Source organism: Camelina sativa, chromosome 19 (assembly GCF_030686135.1).
Source record: "Camelina sativa cultivar CO46 ecotype springtype chromosome 19, ASM3068613v1".
In the NCBI taxonomy this organism is placed as follows: Eukaryota; Viridiplantae; Streptophyta; class Magnoliopsida; order Brassicales; family Brassicaceae; genus Camelina; species Camelina sativa.
This window is the reverse complement of record NC_141898.1, coordinates 19,434,759-19,447,176: the sequence shown is the minus strand read 5'-3', so window position 1 is coordinate 19,447,176 and position 12,418 is coordinate 19,434,759. Positions and strand designations below refer to the sequence as shown.

The window sequence follows — 12,418 nt, the reverse complement described above, 5'->3', positions numbered from 1 at the left end:
GTTTAAATTATGGCTTTTATTGAACCTGTTATACCTTTCCGCTGTTGCATATTGTTAAACGAACGAGTAGAATTTGCATAGGCCCTAAGAAAAAATTTTATCGGCCTGTACGGCCATGTACAGGTTTTTAGGGTCGGGGTCTTACACCCACACCTGGGGCGCTAACATCACCGGCTACTGGAGCATCAACACCGCCCCCTCCTGCCACACTCATGGAATCCCCCTGGACACCCTGCGACTCGCCAACACCCTCTGCTGTCACACTCTGGTCTGCAGTCTCACTAACCGCTAGGACTCTGCCCCTACCACGATCACGTCCGCGTCCACGACCACTACCAGCAACAGCACCTTCTCTAGCCATCTGCACTACCATGAACGGAAGGCTAAACACGCAATTAGCATAACACAAAAAAAAATCATAAACTCACCTTGGAATCACACCGTAGGATGTTATAGGACTCCATGCCACACACAATTGACTAACTCAAATAATCAATCATGACATGCAATCCCAAACATCACAACAGAAAACTAGTGAACTCAAACCTAGAACCGTAAGGGCTCTGATACCAAACTGAAACGACCTGACCCGTTTTTTTTTTAATAAATAATAAAATATAAATAGTAATAATAACTAATCTACAACTAGTGGTCCCATACCCACTAGTTGCCTAACCACAATCACAATCAACAGCGGAAATAATACCAATACCATTAACCAATAAATTATCCAATAAATAATAACCAATAAGCAATATATCAATTCCAATAACCAACAACAGGGAAACATAGAACCGGCAATCCTAACAACGTTCTAATGACCCAACTCTAGCAACCTAGCAATTGAGTCCCTAGAACATCCTCCTCTTCATTGTCTTGATTCCACGATCACACTTTGTCTTTACCTACACCACAAACACAAATTGCAATGCATGAGTATTTTATAAACACTTAGTAAGGCAATCCTCCCATCTACTAGGCTATACACACAAGCAATAGAGATATTCTAACAACCAAACAACAATCAACAAACAAACCAGGCACTGCATCGACCGACACAAGCTTGCATCGACCGACACCAACTGGGGACTGCATCGACCAACACATGATATGCATCGACCGATGCTCCCATTGCATCAACTGACGCATGCTCGACATTACGCGGAAACCCTAGTTGCATCGACCGAAGCCTCCACATGGCATCGACCGATGCTCCTAGGTCAATCTGCGCCGTCCTCGCACTGCATCGACCGATGCACAAAGTGAATCAACCGACACACAAAGTGCACCAACCGATGCACATGTCGAGCATCGTTTTCCCCGAAACTTCACGTCGTATCTTTGTTCCTACAAGCCACAAACTCGATCCCAAGCCACAAGAAGGCCTCACATGAACCTAGATAACATTCTAACAAGCTACACAACACATAAACACGCAGATCAGAGAATCTCCAGCTTAGATAAACCATGGTCATGCACTTACCTTTGCCACAGAAGAAATCCGACCCAAACACAGGAAGAAAATGCTCCTAGGAATCTCCTACAACGATCCGAGCTACAGATCTCTACAGTAACAACCTCAAATCTCCCAAAAACCTCAAAAACACTCAATAACCTTTTATCTCTTCTCCTTTTCTCTCAAAAACGGCCAAACTCGCCGAATGAGACAAAACTCGAGTTTAAGGGTTTTTCCCTAACCCAAAACGCAGCGTTTAACTTAAAACTCAACCGAGAAAACTGAACATGCATCGGTCAATGCAATTTGTGCAAGATCACATAGGATCTTACTACCTAACTAACACGCCCCCGCAGTCGAACCGTCGGTGCACCGGAGGAGCGGACGTTGAGACTGTCACGGAAGTCTAAGAACAATGGCGAGGGTAGACCCTTAGTGAAAATGTCTGCAAATTGGTGAGCTGATGGGACATGCAAGACTTTTATTTCACCTATGGCGACTTTATCACGAACGAAGTGGATATCGATTTCGATGTGCTTTGTCTGTTGGTGCTGAACCGGGTTAGAGGATATGTAGACGTCGCTGACATTGTTGCAATATACAAGAGTGGCCTTTGGAAGCGAAATTTGCATTACGAACAAACAATTCTGAACACGTCTGAGTCCTATCCCTATCCAGGTTTCCATCCCGTGGCTCGCGTAAGACAACACAATGTCCTACCAACCACATATTCCCTCACTGGAATACCTCATGACCACACAAGGATTATCTCACTGTCCCCACGGGCCGCCACCAAGGCCAACCAAATGTCCTAAACAAGACCGCCACAAAGGCCAAACAAGTGTCCTAAACAGGACCGCCACCAAGGCCAAACAAATGTCCTAAGCAGGACCGCCACTAAGGTCACTCATCTCGAAGGACCGTCACAAAGACCATCTGTCCCGAAGGACTGTCACAAAGACCATCTGTCCCGAAGGACCTCCTAAACAGGCACTTTGGCTAAACAGCCCGCCACAAAGGCCACACAATTGGCTAAACAGCCCGCCTCAAAGGCCACACAATGGCTAAACAGCCCGCCACAAAGGCCACACACAGCTAAACAGCCCGCCACAAAGGCCACACAATGTCTCGAAAGACCGCCACACACGGCGCAATGACTCAAAAGTCCGCCACTAAAAATGGACAAATTCTATCTCCCATAAAACTTCCCATTTTTAGCACTTCCCACTTCTGGAAACTTTCCACTTATAGAAACTTCTATTTCAGGAAACCTTCCCTCAAACATCGCCTCACGAAAATTTCGTATCCCGAGCACCACCTCATCTTGTTACTTAGTCGCACAACCAACCACCCCTAAGCGACCAAGTAAACAAGAGAGATGGGCTGGAATATTCCTGCTCCAGCCACGGACTACAACTGGGACCAGGCTAGACAAGTTCAAGTCACTACCTGCTTCTTGAACCTTGCCTTCATCCTCACCTCTAGCTCCCAAGTCTGCTCCTCAACACCATCACAGTCCCAAAGGACTCTCATCAAAGGAATCTTCTTCTTCTGAAGTTTCTTGATCCTCCTCTCGAGCACCCTCACTGGTCTCGCCTCCAAAGTCATGTTAGGCTGAAGATCCTCAGGAATCTTAGCCAAAAACTGATCATCCTCATGGAGACACTTCCACAACATAGACAAATGGAAAACCTTATGGAATTCTCGCATAACATCAGGTAACTCCAGTCTATATGCCACTGGTCCAACCCGCTCAATCACTCTGAACGGACTCATATACCTCTGACTCAACTTAGTCTCAGTCAATGACCTGTTCGGACCCTGCAACATGGCAATCTTGAGGTACACTCTATCTCCAACCTGAAACTCAAGATCTCTCCTCCTCTATCGGCATAACTCCTCTGCCGATCCTGAGCTTCCTTCATGTTCAGCTTGAGAACCCGAATCTTTTCTGAGGTCTCCTGAACAAAATCTGCCCCGTACATGCTCCTCTCCCCCACCTGAGTCCAGCATAACGGTGTACGACACGACCTCTCATACAAAGCCTCATAAGGAGCCATCCCAATACTCGCTTGGTAACTGTTGTTGTAAGCAAACTCTAACAAGCTCAAGTGATCTGCCTAATGGCCACCCCAATCCAGCACACACATCCTCAGCAAATCCTCCAACGTCTAGATCATCCTCTCTGACTGTCCATCTGTCTGGGGATGATAAGTTGTACTCATGTGCACCTTAGTGCCCATCTCTGCTTGAAATGCCTCCCAGAACACCAAAGTGAACTTGGAATCCCTATCAGACACAATGCTCGTTGGCACCCCATGCAACCTGACTATCTCCTTCACATATTTCTTAGCCAAGACCGCTGCTCCATTAGTCTTCTTAATGGCCAGAAAATGGGCCGACTTGGTCAACCGGTCCACAATGACCCAAATTGCATCAAACGTCCTTGACACTGGCAAACCCACCACGAAGTCCATAGTAATCATATCCCACTTCCACTCTGGAATGGGAAGACTCTTCAGGAATCCACCTGGTACCTGATACTCAGCCTTCACCAGTTGACACACATCACACCTCGCAACCCAACTAGCCATGTCCTTCTTCATCCCGACCCAGTGATAGTACCTCTTGAGATCATGGTACATCTTAGTCGCGCCTGGATGAATAGAGAACATGCTCGCATGAGCCTTTCTCAGGATCTCCTGTCTCAACACCTCATCCTTAGGCACACAAATCCGCCCATGCACCAAAATAGTACCATTAGCCGAAACCTGATACTCTGAATCAACATCCTTTGAGGCATTCACCAGCCCTAAATCGTTCTCCTGAGCCAACCGCACTCTGCTCAACATATCTTCTCTATCAGCTGCAACCAAAACCAACGGCTCCTGAGAAACCGCACACAAACTCAAAGCGCTGATCTCCCCTACCAGAGACTCCATATCTTGTTCCTGAGCCGAAGCCGCCTTCTTCCGACTCAAGGCATCAGCAACCAAGTTAGCCTTACCAGGGTAATAGGCTATCTCCAAATCATAATCCGCCACCATTTCCATCCACCGCCTCTGCCTCAAATTCAGCTCGGGCTGAGTGAATATATACTTCAGGCTCTTATAATCTGTAAACACTTGTACCTTTGCACCATAAATATAAGATCTCCAAATTTTCAGGGCAAAATCTACAACACCCATCTCCAAGTCATGAGTAGGATAGTTGTCCTCATGCTTCCGCAACTGCCGCGAAGCATAGGCAATCACCTTCCCATGCTACATCAACACACACCCCAAACCAACTCTGGATGCATCTGTATAAACCATATAGGGTTCTCCCTACTCAGGCAAAGCCAACACTGGAGCGGTAGTCAACATCTCCTTCAGGCTTGCAAAGCCCTCCTCGCACTCCTGTGACCAAACAAAAGGAACATCCTTCCCTGTCAACTTAGTCATAGGACGTGTTCTGCTCGCAAACCCCTGCACAAACCTCCTGTAGTAACCTGCCAACCCAAGAAAACTCCTGATCTCTGTGGCATTCTACGGTCTAGGCCAATCCCTGATAGCCTGAATCTTCTCCGGATCTACAGAAACCCCATCTGCAGACAAAATGTGACCCAGAAAAACCCATCTCACGCTGCCATAAACTACACTTTCTCAACTTAGCAAACAACTTCTGCTCACGCAACTTCTCCAGAACCGCTCTCAAATGCACTGCATGCTCCTCAGGACTCTTAGAATAAACCAGGATGTCGTCGATGAAAATGATGACAGACACGTCCAGAAACTCTTGAAACACGCTGTTCATCAATCTCATTAACGCTGCTGGTGCGTTGTCAATCCAAACGGCATCACTACAAACTCATAATGCCCATACCTCGTCCTTCTACTTGGAGAACAACACCGACGCTCCCCACGGTGAAGTGATAAGACGTAAGAATCCCTTGTTTTCTTCCTCAGCTCTACTAGACTAAAAATCAAGTATGCTGACATCAACTCACCACCACCCGGATATCAACACCTCTTGTCTATCCAAGAACCTCTAGTAACTTGTCTCTTAAGGAAACTTCAACAAGATAACTTATTACAAAATTAGCTTCGTGCTTAGCAATTCTCCACAGCAAATCATCAATACGAGCGTAATAAAACAAACTAGTACCATACGTTCGAATATTCTGATTCACCGCATCAAATGCTTTGCAAGCCGCCAACTCAAACCACTTGCCTTGTTTCCCTCAGCAAGCTTGCCAAAACCTTGAATCTAGCAACCTTGTCCATCTCCAATGAACTTAATACAACATTGTCGCAACGATTAGATTATCCTGCCATGAAGGCTTCTCGTAACCTTACGTACCCGGAAAACATGCCTTTCCCGGCTCAAACCTGCTGCAACTCCCCTTCCCGGGACTCCAGCACCACCGGTCTCACAATCCTGGCGCAACAGCCACACATTCGTAACCGCTCTGGTCATAAAACCCTGACCCATTGGTCAACACATCCAAAACCCAAGATTAAACCACCGTCAATCTCTCGAGGTCTACATTCAATCGTCATGTTTATACTCACGCCTTAGGCATTGCTTGCTCCCAACTCTTCCGCCGTTAGGTCGCAACCTTCGAGCCATACCGATCTCACTCTCAGACCAGCGTCTTTGAGTTATACCGTCTCACTCTTGGACCACAATCCTCAAGATCTCGATATCAGGGGAACTACCCATCCCCTCAGGGGAACATCATCCCCTCTGCCACTCTCGGAGCCCAGCCCCTCGAGCTATCGGTATTCAGGAGAATCACCATCCCCTCAGGAGCAACAATCCTTAACGACTATAAACATCTCACGACCAAAAGTACCTCCTGTGGTCCGAGTATAACATTGCAATGTTACACCTGCCCACTCAAATTCTCATAACAACCTGGATTACCCATCAAACAGAGAAGTATCTGGTCCAACTGCATATGGCCACCTATCTGTCCCTCTAGGCTCGATACCTCTCGAGAAGAATCTTGTAACGATCATCTACAGCTGCTCCATCCTCCTAACAAGAGATAGATAGTCCTCAACATCCGCAACCCTCGGCTGCACCCCGCCACATGCGGTACACTAGAGCCTGCACTGGTACCCCCCTCGGTAACCGCTCCCACACCACGCCAAGCGATCATCTCGACCCTGGGCTCCACCTACTGCAACCCCACACTTGGGTTCCCAACACCCCCGGCACGCTCACCGGCTAACCTTCTCTGGTCACTCCTGATACGCTTGTGATCCTACAACGTACCTCCTCGTGGAACTCTGGACCACACACTCGATGGCCTCGGAAACCCGTCCGACCACAACCACGACAACGCCCACGTCCACGACCAACAAATCAAACACCTCTAACCACTGCACTTCCAAGAACAGAGGCTAACAAGCAATATTAACATAACACAAAACCACAAAAACATAAACTCACCATGGAATCACACTGTAGGTTCGAAGAGGATGTTCTAGGACATCATGCCACACACAATTGACTAACTCACATAATCAATCAAGACATGCAATCCCAAACATCTACAGCACAAAGCCTAGTGAACCCAAACCTAGAACCGTAAGGGCTCTGATACCAAACTGAAACGATCCGGCCCGTTTGTTTTGTTAAAATGATAAATAATAAATAATAATAATAATAAAAATAATAAATAAATAATTTACAGCTAGTGGTCCCATACCCACTAGCCACCTAACCACAAACACACAACAGCGGATAACACAACCAAACCAATATCCAATAATATCTAATAATAAAATAACCAATATCCAAAACATAACCATTCCAATATCAAACAACAGGAAACAAGGAACCAGCAACCTAGCAAGTTCTAAAGACCCAACTCTAGCAACCTAACAATGCCAGACAACATCCAATCGAGTCCCTAGAACATCCTCCTCTTCATTGCCTTGATTCCACGATCATACTTTGCCTTTACCTGAGGCAATCCTTCCATCTAGTGGGCTATACACACAAGCAACAGTGATACCAATGTTCCAAACAATAAACAAACAAGATATACAAACCAGGAAAACAAACATCATCTCGCTGGAAGGGAGGTGTCGACCGACACCAGCCAAGTGTCGACCGACACCAGCCAAGTGTCGACCGACACCAGCCAAGTGTCGACCGACACTGGCCTTGGTGTCGACCGACAATACCCCACAGTGTCGATCTATGCCGATTCGCTGGTGTCGATCGACACCCTCCTCTTCATTGCCTTGATTCCACGACAATACCACCATGGTGTCGATCGACACCCTCCCCCAAAACGGACAGTTTTGTTTTGCGGGTGTTACAATTCCCGTGATTTTCAAAACCTCTTCTCCATGATTTACTTTGATTGTTTGCTTGAGGACAAGCAAAGTCTAAGTCAGGAGGAGTTGATAACATCATTATTTTACCCATATTAGCTATAGTTTTCATATGCATTTAGGAAAAGTTTGATATGATTTCAAGGCTTTAATGTCTATTATCAAGTATTTTAGGTTCCAAGAAGGTTTTCGAGGTTTTCTAGCAAAAAGGACCAAAAGACAAGGAAAACATGTTTGAGGACAGATTCAGAGCTTTGTAGTACTTTTGAAGAACATGGTTTTATAGCAACTTTTAAAGAACTTCCAGACCTGAAAGTATATTATTTTTGGTGTCTATGGAAAGCTGAGAGAGTAGTCTTTCTCCTCGAAGTGGAATCAAGTCAATCCATTTAGTCTTCCGGAAGATATGCCCAATTTAACGAGACGTGTTATAAACCGACGTAAGGAGAACCATCCGGCCGATGGGCTTTTATTGAAGGCCTGAACATCGACCATCATGACGGCCCAGTCCAAGCCTCCACAACGGTCTAGAAGCCTCTTTCGCCGCCCCTTGTCCTGAACTCAATAAGAAAATACGCTTTTACCCACAAACCCTAATCCAAGACAAAATCCTATAAATACTCTTCAAAACCTAGGGATTCGAGGTGTGCTTCATTTTACATCCATCCACGCCTCCAACAGAAGCTCTAGAGACCACTAGAGACCCCTACACAGCCGTAAAAGCTCGTCCTCTCTCAGCTCTTCTTGGAAGCCATCGTCGTTCAGCTTTGAAGTCACCATCTCTCTTTCTACTCTTTCTATATTCTTTCGTTTCTGTTCTCTACTTGTTTAAGGAAGAAGAATCATCTACTTTGTATTCTAGAGAATATCTCTAAACCCTTTTCTCATAATCTTAATCTTTTATGCAATATCTTATTCATATAACTTTGGTTTGCATGAGTATGTCTGAGTAGCTCTCTTGTTGGGTTTAAGGGTTTTCAAAAGGGGATTCATGGATTGTTGACTATGGTGATTAGATTTGGGTCTATTCGTTTATTGTTCTCTATCTAAATATATCTTTGTTGCTTACTGCTTGATTGACGCCCTAGCTACTGCTTTTAGGATAGATTTAAATCGCCTAAAGTAATTTAGATGAGCAAAGTGTCATAACCAACCAAAAGTTGAGTTATGGCGTTCTACTTGTGAACTTATCAAACTTGGATTATTTATGTGTGTTTAGCTCCTATTTACCTGCAGAATTAGAGTATCTAGGTTGTCTAGATATAGTGATTAGGTTCTATGGGAATAAGCCAGTTGCTTAGTCCAAATTTGAGTTCTTGAACGTTAATAATCGAAATTCCCTGTTTAGTTAATTAGTATGATTCGATCCATGATACCTTGAGAATTTTCTGCTGCCCAACACTTCGTCTATTGATATTTACATCGCTTTATTTCTTATTTGCTTTCTATTTTGGTTCGTAGGAAAACTCACAGCAAACAAACCCCCTTTTGTTTTGTCTTAGCCATATTTCTTCTTCATAAAACTCATCGCGTAGCTTAGTAGTCTCTGTGGGATCGATACCTTAAGTACTACAATCGATTTGTTGTGCTCTTGCAGCTTTTTCCGTTGTGTTATTCTTGGTTAAAACTGACACACATCAATCATCCTCACTGAGACACTTCCGCAGCATCGACACATGGAAGACCTTGTGGAACGCGCGAATAACATCACGCAACTTCAGCCTATATGCCACCGGTCCCACCCACTCAATCACTATGAACGGATCCATATACCTCGGACTCAACTTAGTCTTTGTCAATGACTTGTTTAGACCCTGCAACATGGCCATCTTGAGGTACACTTTGTCTCCCACCTGAAACTCAAGATCTCTCCTCCTCTTACCAGCATAACTCCTCTACCGATCCTGAGCTTCCTTCATGTTCAGCTTCAAAACCCGAATCTTATCCGAGGTCTCCTGAACTAAACTTGCCCCGTACATGCTCAGCTCCCCCACCTGAGTCCAGTATAATGGTGTACGACATGACCTCCCATACAATGCCTCATAAGGAGCCATCCCAATTCTCGTCTGGTAATTGTTGTTTTTGTATGCAAATTCTACCAAGCTCAGGTGATCTGTCCAATGGCCACCTCAATCCAGCACACACATCCTCAGTAAATCCTCCACGTCGTCACTCCATTTTTGATACATCTTTTCCTCCGAAACATGAACCATGTGCCTTACACACACCTACATACAAAATAGATTTAACATATTAGTGATCCTAGTCACATCGAAAAAACAAAACTGAGACAAATTTTAAAACAAATGATGTAGTAATTAATTTCAAAAACTAACCAGTCCATGTGTAGCCATCTCATTCTTTATGAATTCATCAATCTTGTACCTTTCCGGGTTGATTGCCAATCAAGCAGTGGAATGCCAAGACTCGTAGACCTTCTCAGCCCATAAAGTTCTCCAATGCCAGGAACACTTTCATACAACCAAATCAACAAAGCATGCACTCATCCTTGTACCGTGTAAGAGTCTTTATCTAAGTCAATAATCTTTACTGAATTAACTAGGCAAGTAAAAGCCACTCGACCCCAAGGATGTTTTTCAAAACCGTTAGGATCAAAAACCCTTTTAGCACTTGAAAGAGGGATTCTAGAACCGTGATGTATGTCATGTACTGCAACAGTTAATAAAATTAACCTACCAACCATCATCCTTTTTTCTAGAGTCCATGTCTTGCTAAAATCCATCACCTTTTCCAACTCAGTATACTTTGGACCGTCTGAAGTTGTTGGTATTTTCATTTTTCTCCAGAACTCAGTATGATCAACATCTAAGTTCTCCTACGGGTAGATCATAGTGTAAGCCCGTTATTTTAGCAAACTCATTTAACGAAAATCTGATAGGTCTACCATCAATCAACGACAATACCTCATGAGAATTGTTGACTGCTAGCTGATGTGTAAGGATATAATGAAATTTTGCGGAAGACCATGTGTATCCTAGTTCAGCTAACTTAATAAATACTCCAAGAGATGATTCTTTCAATTTATCCCACACATCCAAGCCTAAACCTTCTTTCATTATCCTTTTTTTTGACAAAAAAAAAAAAAAAACAATTGTGGTTCATGCTCCTGTTTTGCAAAGGAGGTCTTCTTTCTTCATAGATGTGTGGAGGATATTTGGAGACTGTACTCGAGAACGTCATTCATAAACATTTTGAAATTTAAATCATGAGTCAACAAAGATGATAGGATCAGCTACAAACAAAGTTTAAATAAAATTCATCGGAAACAAAATATTTGTGAATAAGATCAACAAAACAAATCAGCTAACATACATACCGACATCGCAAACAAAATATGTGAGATACTACAATTGATCCACAATAATATATTTCTAAAGAATTAAAATGGGATAAATCTGTGGCTACAACAATAAAAATTCATATCAAACAACAACTTGTCCTAAGTGTTCCCCAATAAGAAACCCGATGTAGTTGACAAATTGATAAATAGACACTCACGAAATTGAAAATCGGTATTGGACATTTTTTAGCCTAGGAATTAAAAAGAAACTCATAAAAGGTCTAAAATTGACAGTAATGGAAGAAGAACAGCACCGACCGGAAATGCCGATGGAGAGCCGAATATGCCGTCGGAAATTAGAGTCATCAATGGAGAAGACGAATTATTTCGCAAAACCAGACCCACAGAGACTCACCAAATGTCGATTTGTTAATCTCCTATGCCGGACACTCAAAAGAAGATCCACGACGAACCAATTTTGTGACAGATTTTTTTGTCTCCTACGCCGGAGAAGAAACCAATGTCGAGTGTTTTATTTAAAAAAAACCCTTAATGCTTTGTGATGTCGAGTGTTTTATTTTCGAAGTTTTAATAAAAATAATCCAATTAACTAAGATTTAATAACAATTTAAATTTAAATTAAAATGTTATTTTTAAATTTTTAGTTTTTTGGGCTTTTAACACAAAATTTGTGTCAATCTGGTTATGACGATCGACTGGGGTTCAAATCAGTTATTTTTGGCCAAATTGGTGTCAAACTGGGTGACTCTAAGATTAGAAAAGGTGAAAAACTTGCCAAAATAACCTAATAGAAAAATAAGTATATTCATAAGTAAAAAAAAGTAAACAATGTACCAAAACTAGTCATTAGCAAAAGTAAACAACATGCCAAAATAAATAAAATTAGTTAAGATTGAGTGAACCCTAAAATATAATGACCGTAAATTTAATAAATTTTCATTATATTACCTAAAAACACAAAGTTCATTTAAGTGTTTTGACTTCAAAAATAATAAGATAATTTATTAACAAAAACAAGATTAATCATAGTTTACAATGCAATAAAAATTTAAAATAAATATATATAAATAAATTAAAATTTCAATACTTAAATGTAAATCTTATTATATCACATTGTAATGTGTTTTTATATCACTTACAAATAAAATATATTATGATGCGATATAATTTAATTTACATTATTTTTAACTTCGTATGACTAATATGCAATTTTGGGAGATGAAGCGTAAAATTGCAAAGACTGGCAACTTAAAGAATATTTTTTTTGCAAAAATTCCCTCTAAATAACTTTATCCATAGCGATGTAAT

The 12,418-nt window shown here is 42.6% G+C and overlaps 1 long non-coding RNA gene across 1 annotated transcript; it reads right to left on the bottom strand.

Moving 5' to 3' along the window:
* Nucleotides 1-9,274: 9,274 nt before the first annotated feature.
* Nucleotides 9,275-11,618, bottom strand: LOC147920810 (uncharacterized). The gene is made up of 2 exons (XR_015590733.1): nucleotides 10,125-11,618; nucleotides 9,275-10,016 (listed from the first exon to the last, which is right to left on the bottom strand). It is a non-coding gene; the product is annotated as an uncharacterized LOC147920810 (long non-coding RNA).
* Between the last annotated feature and the right edge of the window lie 800 nt (nucleotides 11,619-12,418).